Genomic DNA, 10,231 nt, shown 5'->3' with positions numbered 1-10,231 from the left:
GCACAGAAAGAGTCCTGATTAAGAACATCCCGGAGCCAGCAGATACCTTCCTGTGCCTATAATTAACTTAATTCCATCTGAGTAACTTCCTGATGAGATACAGGATGTTTCAATATAGAATACAGAAGTAGTTCTGGGGGAAGGATGTCTTCAACTGACTGACTAGATTAGAGTTGGAGACCTGTACCCTCGGCAAGGTTTGCCAGTTCATCCTGCAGGTCTTCCTAGGATGGTCATACACAGGAGCGTAAGAGTTATTTCTCTGTGGGAGTTATTAATTATATTTCCAAATTTAATAAGCTGTAGCTGTAAAAGGACTCTCCACACTTTTATTCTAGTTACTCTGCTGTTATAACCATTTAAATACAAATCAAGCATGGGATAAAAACCAAAACGTTCCTGTATTAGACATGCTTAAAGCAATGCTTTCCCAGTGATTTCCTGATGGGATACCTAAATTACTTGCTTGATAATTAATGACTGGTCATGATTTCGATCAATTTAAGTTAAGGAAACAGGACAAGGAAAGAAAACAGTTTTAAGTATTATGGTAATTATACTCAGTAGGATAATAAGCATATTAATCATTAAAGCACAGCAGTAATTTTTAATTTATATTTTTATTAGGTAGATGTTGAAATCTTGAAACAGTGGGGTAATTTTGTGCCTGAGACAAGCTTGGTTACTGTGGCAGTTAAACTTTTTGTTTTTTTTAAAAATTAAAAGATTAAAAATTATGCATGTTATAATGGAAGCCAAACAAAAAGGTTAAGAATTACTTGAAAAATGCACTTAATGTTTTGGGTGGGTTTTTTTTTTTTTGTGAGTCTTGTCTAAATTTCATCCACGATTTCAGAGTATTGAATATTAGCTAATCCTGGAAACAATTTTCAGGCACTTGAAGGACAAGAAGGCAATTGGAAGTAGTCGGCATGGATTCACTGAGGGGAAGTCGTGCTTGACCAACTTGATATATTTCTATGATGAAATGTTTGTCTTGATCGATGAAGGGAGAGCAGTGGATATTATCTACCTGGACTTCAGAAGAGCTTTTGGCACTGCCTCCCATAAGATCTCCATAGACAAGCTGATGACACATGGGCTGGATGAGCAGACAGCGAAGTGGATTGAAAACAGACTGAATGGCTGGGCACAGAAGGTGGTGGCCAGTAGCACAAAGTTGAGTAAGAGGTCAGTAACTAGCAGTGGATACTGGAACCAATCCTCTTTAACATCTTCATTGGTGATCTGGATGATGGGGCAGAGTGTACCCCTCAGCAAGTTTGCTGATGACACTAAGCTGGGAGGAGTGGCTGATATACCAGAGGTTCATGAGGCTAACAATAGGCTGGAGAAATGGGCTGACAGGAACCTCATGAAGTTCTACAAGGAGAAGTGCCGGGGTAACCCGATACACCAGTTATGTGCTGGTGGCCACCCAGCTGGAAAGCAGCCTTGCGGAGAAGAATGTGGGGGTCCTGGTGGACACCAAGTTGAACATGAGCCAGCAATGTGCCCTTGCTGCTAAGAAGGGACCTCCAGAGATCCCTTCCAACCTCAACCATTCTGTGATTCTGTGAAATCCTGTAGGAGATGGAAAAGCTGGAAAGAAAAAAGAAAATGGCTTGGAAAAAAATTTTTATTTTGTAGGATTATATGCTCTACTGCAGCAGCTCACAAACATCAGCACTTATTACCTTGTTAAAAAGCATCATAAAAATCAAGTATTTCTGTACTTCACAGACTCCGGAAAAATTCTACTCTGAGTTAAGTGTCACTTCAACTCTGTTAATGATATGACAAAAGCTTTTTGGGGACAACTGTTAAGAGATTATTTATACGCCTTACCAACAAAGTTTTTGATGAGAAGTGGAAAGCTTTGTGTGAAATCCTAACAGCGATCCTAACAGTGCCTTGTCTTTCCCTAATCAGATCAGATGGCATGAGAATGTCAGAAGTTGGATCGATCTGTGGCAAAAGGGGAAGAAAGTGAAGAACAATGCAGAAAACCGTGCTTTCCCTGCCTCCGTATTCCCAGTGTGTGTACAGTTCCCTCGTACACAGGAGGGAAGGAGCTATGGTCTCTGCCTGATAAATTCATAGGCACGGGGTGAAGAACACAGCTGACACCGGATGAGTGGAAAGCTGTGATACTGGAATAAGGATTTGTTTGCTGAGGAGGTCATGAAATGAGAGATTACTATGCATTTTTGGTATAAATGCTGAAAAAAAAAAAATTTGAAAATATTTGAAAATCCATAAATCTCAGGAGGTTAATAATAAATGGTCTAATCAGACAAGTTTCTCTTATGTACATACTGTTATATGGATGCTGGAGACATCAGGACCACTCATTCTTGAGTAGTGGCCTGTATGCATACCTTCAGGTAGCAGAGCGAGGATTCATTCATCCTCCACAGAGGTGACCTTTTACAGTCAACGGATGCGTTTTATCATCGCAGATCGAAGAATTGTCATCTGTGTGGTTGTAAACACTTTGGAAATGGCCTAGGAAGCCCACAGCCATGCGTTGTGAGGAGAATTTTGTTCAAAATACCTGCGAAGGTGTGTGGGTGGAGCTCTGGGAGAAGCTGGTGAACACCAAGGTGTGTCCTGAGGTGAGAATTATTATTTTTTTCATATTTACCAGTGGCAGTCCTCACGGTCAGACTGAAAACCACACTTTCGTTGGCTTTATCTGTCAGATGGCAATTGTTAACATAAACTTTTCTTTCAGAAGGCAGCCCGGGGCTGGCGGCCGAGGCGGTGGCTGCGCTCCAGGTAGGACCCACGGCTCTCGGGGCTGCCCGTCCGGAGGGGCGCAGAGCTGGCGCTCAACCCCGACAGCATCTCCTCCCGCCATTACCGCGGGGCGACTCGCTGCCGCCAGGCCTCCCGGGCAGGGTTTTCCTGGGTCCCCCGTCATTAGCGGCTTCCACAGAGCTATTAGCGCGGCAGCCCTGCGGGACTATCGGAAAGGAAGCTCCCCGGGCCGGCCCCGAGAGGAGCCAGGCAGCGGCCTCCCACCCTCAGGGCGGTGGGCGGTGCCGCCCCCCCCGCCCACGTGACCATCCCAGTGTTGGGGGGGGCGGGCAGAGGGAGGTAAGATGGCGGCCGCTGCCGTGGGGAAGTGAGGAGCGCTCGGGGTCTCTGCTTCCCTGTCAGTCTCCGGCTGGGCCTGGGGAGCCGCCCGCAGGGGCCGAGTCCCGCCGGCTGTGAGGTGAGTGGCGAGAGACAGGCGGGGAGCGGGGAACAGCGCGGGCCGGGCGGGGAAGGACAGGGGAAGGGCACGGGCTGCCAAACAAAGGGCGCCGGCGGGGCCCCTCCCCGTCTCCCCCCACCTCCCTGGCGCCCCCTCACAGCGGCGGGGACCTGGGGGATCGCTAGGGAGGGGGCCCGGCCCCCTACCGCCCCGTACCGGGCTGAGGGCCGCGGGGCCGGGAGCGAACGGCGGCGGTCGGGCCGCTCCGCCCTGGGGCTCCGGCAGCGCCCTGTGCGAGGGGCGGAGAGGGCCCTCCGGGGTGGGCGGCGGGGACATCTTACTGGGGATAAACAGGGCCGTGGGGTGCCGCAGGCGCGGCTGGGTATCGCTGTCAGCTCCGCTGCCGGGGGCGGGGGAGCCTCTTGGACCGTTTTTCTCTCCTTTTGTTAACTCGGAAAGGTAGATGTGGGCTGGACCCGTCAGCGCAGTCTGGCGTCTGATTTCCAAGGTAAAGACTTCAGAAAGGTTGAGGTTGGGAGGGACCTCAGCAGGTTATCTGGTTCAAACCCCCTGCTCCAGCAGGGCCACCAAGAGCTGGTTGCCCAGGATAGTCTCTAGATAGCTTTTGTGTATCTCCAAGGATGGAGACTCCACCACTGCCATGGGCAACCCGTGACAGTGCTGGGTCACCCTCTCAGAGAAAAAGTGTCTCCTGATGTTGCTGTGGCATCTTCGGTGTTTCAGTCTGTGTCCATTGCCTCTGGTCCTGTCACTGGGCACTGCTGAAGAAGTTGAGTAGCAAAATCTGTTAAGGAGGTGGGGCTTTGCCGCTTCTCATATATACTTAAAAAATGGCTGGGAAAAAGTGATTTCCTATCTATAGCTTTTGAAAAAGGATTGGTGGGGGAAATAATACAGTAATTCATCTTTTGCTGGAAAAGTGTTTGAATCATGGGATTAATTGCCTGACACCACCACCCCCTGTCAAATAGTAAAGAAAGGGTAAGATAAAAAGGAGGGGTTTTTATCAGATCAGAATGTGTAAAAAAAACACATGTATTTGTCTATTGGATAGGCATTTGTTCTTTGTTCTGCAATAGTGGTTATTTAAAGTAGCTTTGTTACTAAGAAATTCAAATCTACTTGAAATCCTGTGTGACCATAGCTTGTGAAATGTGGCCATATTTTTTTAAACATCTTTTTTGATCTCTGTCACACAACTGATTTTTTTCCTTACATGAAAATACTCTAAAAATTAGATTTTTGTCATAGAATTTGTGACTAACAAACCCTTGATTTTTATGTTACAGAGAAATATATTGGCTTTATGAGACTGTATAAGGTGATATTGTAGACTTCCTTGCTGCGCTTCCGTGTTTTATATGGGTTTTGACAGAATTTATTTATATTGGTTGGTATATTTTTTTTAAAAAACTTAACATTGGTACCTGTTGCTATTTCCTTTCTTTTACATGAAGTATTTAAAACCTGTGTTTTAAATAGTTAGTAGTGTTCTGACAGGACTAAGCATTTTGTGTTTTGTACAGGAATTGAATTTTCCCGTAGAATTCAGATGTTCTTAACAATACCTTCAGATATTCTTAGCAATACCTTATTCTTCATTGACTGTGTTTAAATTCTGTCTTAAAGGTAGAGTTTTTCTGATAAGGTTTAAATTCTGTTATCAGATACTTCACAAACCCTTTCTTTCACTCATCTTTTTAACCAGGATAGACCATAGACATGTCTGATATTTGCTATCAGATGACAATGGTGACTTCTTGTTTAAATACATTTTTGCATCTTTCCAGTCTTTTGGATGTAATTCCCAGTCTCGTTTGTTTTATTTAAAATAAAATAACAATATCCATCACTACACTATTTGGAAAGGCCATTGCGTTGAGTACCTAAGGTGGAAAAGAATCACTTGTGTGTCTCCAGTTTCCTGTATTTTTCCTGTGTACTCAAATAATGGTTACAACTATAGGCACCTCATTTTGTGCCAAGTTTTTTTAGTTCTATTGGTTATGGGTTTCAAAATGAGAATGTCCGCATCTCTAGTTATCTTTTTGTGTCTTTTAATATTTTCTAATTACACTATTTGTTCTTTGTTACAGAGTAACAAAAAAATAAGGTAATCTATTAAAATATTTCTTGTCTGGATAACAGGAGTGTGGCTAACAGAAATAGAATAAATGTTCCCAGATAAATAAGGAAAAGCTGAAAATCAGCATAAGGTCATTAGTCATAGCGGAACTTCAGGCAGTGGAGAAGAGGTGTGGGTGTAGACTACTTATGGAAACTTAAGATTTGTTATTTCCTTCTGCCTCTGAATATGAGAAATAAATATTTTAGAGGCTCATTTCAGCTGTTGAAAATTTGTTTATTAAACAGAATCCTTGTTGACTCAGTCCCTATAGAAAGAATAGTTAAAAATATTTACCGCTTCATGTAATGCCTGACTTGTGATCTCTTAATGTTTATGAAATATGTCCATTTAGCAAGTGATTACAGTAAAGTGTTGTAAAGGATGGGTAATGCTTGTGTTAGCAAGATTCTCTGCAGCATGAGTAAAGGTGATGTTCCAACACGTTTTTCATTTTTTATGCCATCATAAAGTATGAAAATGTGTGAGAATATGAAACTGACTTACTAATAAATTTTATAGGTACAATTCTTCTGTATTTTACACTTCTTTAAATTATAATCCGGAAAGATGGCATTTCCAGTTCTTAAGGGAAAAATACTGCATGTGTCCCTGTCTTTCATGTACATGCCCAGATTTCAGCAGCACTGTAATTATTTCCTTTAATAATTTCAGTTAACTGAAAGATCTGTCACAGTATTGCATGTTGGGAAGGTAGCTTTTGTATCTGGAAATAGAAGAAAACATCTTAAAAAGAAGGCAGCAGGTTTTTTTTTTCATTTTATGATGAAAAATATGAATTTTATGTAAGTCACTACAAATTTTACCTATTGAAAACAAAGCAAGGAAAGAAAGTCTTACTAATGCTAGTGTTGTTCACCAGTTTTGATATTTATTCATGAATGATCGCAGCTAACACAAAAAGTACAGAGGAGACCTGTGACAATTATGGTGATACTTGGAAAACTTAGTGTGTAGTAATTTTTTTTTTATGTAGTTAGAAACTGGATTCTGAGAGTACATTAAATACCTGCAGCTTTGAGTTATCAGGACCTCTGCAGTCAGTATTGGTACGTTTTTGTAAATCAGCAAATTTTTGCAGTCTTTCCAAAACAGTGATAACATCTGCTTCAGCTCGGGATGTGAGCGCCTTACAAAAACAGGTTAATTCTTGTGCAAACATTACCTTCACCCAAGCGTTTGTGCTCTTAATATAACTTTTCATAGTTCGTGTTGTGTTCTTAGTTTTCTAAAATACCAGCATTTGCTACCTGAGGGCATTGTGAGATTTCCAAGCTTGGAAGGTTGGATTGGGAATGAAGAGCTGGTTCATGGACAGGGAATCGGCTTGCTTTGGTGGGAGGAAAAAAATAACAGCATTAGTCCTTATTGGAAAGGGGATCAATTTCCAAATGGGCTCCTGGTTTTAATTTGAGGTTTTGTAATAGACTGTGAAAATACTTCTGCTGTGTCAAAGAACAAAGTAAATACTGTTAATTGAGCAACTAAGGACCGTATATGTGTTGGATGCTCTTGAATGGTACTGGTTTTTCACTAGATTAGATTTATGAAATTTGGCAGGCATTAAGTTCTCATCCTTTATTGTTGCAAAGGATAAGCTATTGGGTTTTTTTTTGTTCTAGGGTTGTTGGTTTTGAAAAGCATGAATATATATTTTGGGAGCTTTTTCTACTGCGGGAGGGTGTGTGTGTGTGCAGAATTAAGTTACTTGCCCAGCTAGAGACTGTACCTCAGAGTCTCTGTTCGAAGCATTTATGATAATTTAAAAGAAGTCTTAAGCATTGGAAGAAATCACACTGTAGTGTCCAGCACCCATACGGTGGTTGACACTTAATTTTCATAACATAATAGCATAAATCTTATTTAACAAAAAGGTGGTCTGTGGCTGTGCTCAGTTTACATTGCTTTGCTGTCATGAGTGAAAATATCGTGAACAAACTTCAGCCTAATTTCAGGCGTGTTTATTGTTCTTGGGGGCAGGGGGAGAAATAAAGCTTCCAAAAATCTTAACACCCACCTTTCTTATATGTATTTGTTAGCAGGATGGTAGGTTTGTTTTGTTTTCATTTTTCTTTTTGTTTGGGTTTTTTTTTGCCCCTTTTTTTCTTTATTTTGCTCCAGTTATGTTAATCTTTGGGACGCTCCAAGAAGCTTGTCTGAGAAGTGGCAAATGAAAGCATGAGGATATAAAATTCATAATTGTAATATTTTATTTTGTTGTTTTTGTTTTTATAAAATCGACTGTTACTAATTCTTAGATAGGGATATTGTGTGACAGTGAAGTGTAGGTGACAAAGAATATTAATATACTTGGTGATGCTTCACCCTTACAAAGCTCTTACCATTTTAAAAGAGTAATATATTAACATGGGGTTTGTAAATGCAGCACTAAATTTATTTTGCTCTTAGTCAAACGTTTAAGTTGCCTTTAAGGATGCAGATCTACTTTAAGGAAGAAAGTGTGCTGTCTTGATAACTGGAGTTCAAGGAGTAATTTCTGAAGCAGGATACTTATCTGCAGTGCAGCAGGGCTGCCGTTGCCTTTTTGAAATATGGCAGTAGGGAACATCAAGGGAGGAATCTTCCTTTGAGGAGGAAGCAATGCTGAATGCTTTTTTCTGAGCTAAGAATTAATTGGCAAAATTTTGATAGCAACTGCAGAGTATAATTCACTTGGTGAGACATTGTAGTCATGTTTTGGTGATGATTTTTAATATAGTTTTCAATTTAGTATTTGGTATGGAAAACAGCACAGGGTTTAAGGTGCAGCTAGAGGAGAGAAGCTGGGACACTGCACAGGGAAATTGGAAAATGTCTATGGTAGCAGTGGAGCTAGTAGCAAGTCATGTTTCATGAATTTCTGTTGAAATATGTAAAAAGTTATGGGAGGTGCCTTCATGTGACTATCTAATGTCATTGTAGGTGCCCAAAAATATCCGAGACATCTGCATATGGCTGTAAGATACTGGTGCAGGCTGTAAGGGAGGCGGACTGTTACGGACTGGCAGCTGGATGCCAGGCAAGATGTTGACTTTTCTGGTATTTTTGTATCTGAAATGGCAGTAGCAGCCTCTGTGTGGGCACTGAGTCACTACAATCACTGTTTCTTTTCAGCTTTTCTGTTTTGGTGTGGTTTAGTTTTTTTTAAGTTCGGAACCTCTCAATTAGCTCTTCCTTCTACTGAAAAAAAATAAAGACAATTATATGAAACCACTGTTGTACTGCTCACCCGCCTTTCCACAATGGTACTCTAGCTGTACGGTAAATGTGATGGACCTTTTGTGTTCTTAGTTTATTTATAATTTTCTTGTGGGAGAGGCTGGCTGTTTGTGCAGTGCCTTGTAAAACTGTTGCTGGGCTTTGTATGTCAGACTTTTTTTTTTTTTTTTTTTAAACTGATTTTAGATTTGGATTTTAAACAATGTCTGATACCATTTGATTTGTGTATTTTTTACATGGTATGTGGACTTTCAGAGTATGGAGATGTCTAAGTCGTCTTTGGAATCTGTCTCTTAAACTGCAACCTGAATTTTAAGCCCAAATTTAACAGCGGGAGTCACAGTCCTTCCTTTTCCTCTCTCCTCCCTCTTGTGTTCTTCTGTTTACATACCTACAATGTACCTAGTGTATAGTTTCTTTTGTCACTAGATGTTCATGTGTGCCTAAAGTTCTTGTACCCAGAGCTCATGTCCCCTTACCTGAACTGGATGTGTTGGCTGTTTTGCTGGTATTTTTATGAACAAGTTATTTCTATACCTAGGTCCTGTGGTGGCTGTGATGCTGTAGGTGAGCTCAGGTTGTGTCTAATATATCCTGACAATGGTGTATTTGTCTATATATACTTACTCGGTAAAGGAGAAAGGGTGGTGCGCTAGCGTTATAGTCTGTGCAAACAATTTAAAGCAGAGCTAGTTTGTTTGATTGAAATCTCTAAATCAAAACTAACTTCTGTGTGCTAAGCATAGTGAAGTTCCTGCTGGCTTCCTTTCATCTCTTTTTGGCTAATGTTTCACTTCAGTTGGGAGTCCAGAAAGAATCACTGGCTGCTCATATGTGAGGATAAGAGTTAGAACATTTGGCTGGGAAAGCCACTAGTGCCTGCTAGAGAATAGCCTAACCAGTAGGCTTTAGCTAACACTAAACTGAGTTTTTCCTCTGCTGTTACATTGGTATCATGCAAGGAAAATCCAGAAAGAGAGCAGTCGCTATCCACTGGTGAGGAGAAAGGTGAGGTGGGTGGTTCTTGTGTTTAGCCCCACAACATGTTCTGCACCTGGTGAAACTTAATTTAGGTGCAATGAATAATTCAGTTTCTGAAGCCATACTGGTGCACTAATGCTACTGGTACTAGCCCACAGCTTTTTAGGAGGTCTTAAATAGTTCTTAATGGTCTGCCTTAACCAAGAAAGTCCTGTCTTACATATTAGAGGTTAAAAACATCTAATCAGTCGACAGAAGCTACGTTAAGTTTGACTAGCAAGTTAACAACGTGCCATCACATGCAAACATGTCTGGATGAAGTTGATGATTACTGATTTAATAAATGGTGTTTCTCAGAGTTCCATATGGCTGCAATTTAGATATTATCATTGTGTTTCATAACGCTGAATAGTCTCGCGTGTTCTGCTGATGTACATAAAAGATAAGGGTTATACTGTAAATAAAATATATAAAGTATGTAACATGCGTTATATATGCAGCAAAATTTTATGCAAATGGAGACTACTATACATTCCATTCAAAACACATATTTAGAAAACACCTAGGAATTAGAGTAATTTCTGTAATTTTCTAATACCTAGAAGGATTAAGCAATTGATGTTTCATGGAAGTGTAGGGCATTTCAACACACGTCTCCCCAG

The sequence above is a fragment of the Numenius arquata genome, chromosome 9, assembly GCF_964106895.1.
Source record: "Numenius arquata chromosome 9, bNumArq3.hap1.1, whole genome shotgun sequence".
Classification (NCBI taxonomy): domain Eukaryota; kingdom Metazoa; phylum Chordata; class Aves; order Charadriiformes; family Scolopacidae; genus Numenius; species Numenius arquata.
The sequence above is the reverse complement of the archived record's forward strand: the minus strand, read 5'-3'. Positions refer to the sequence as shown.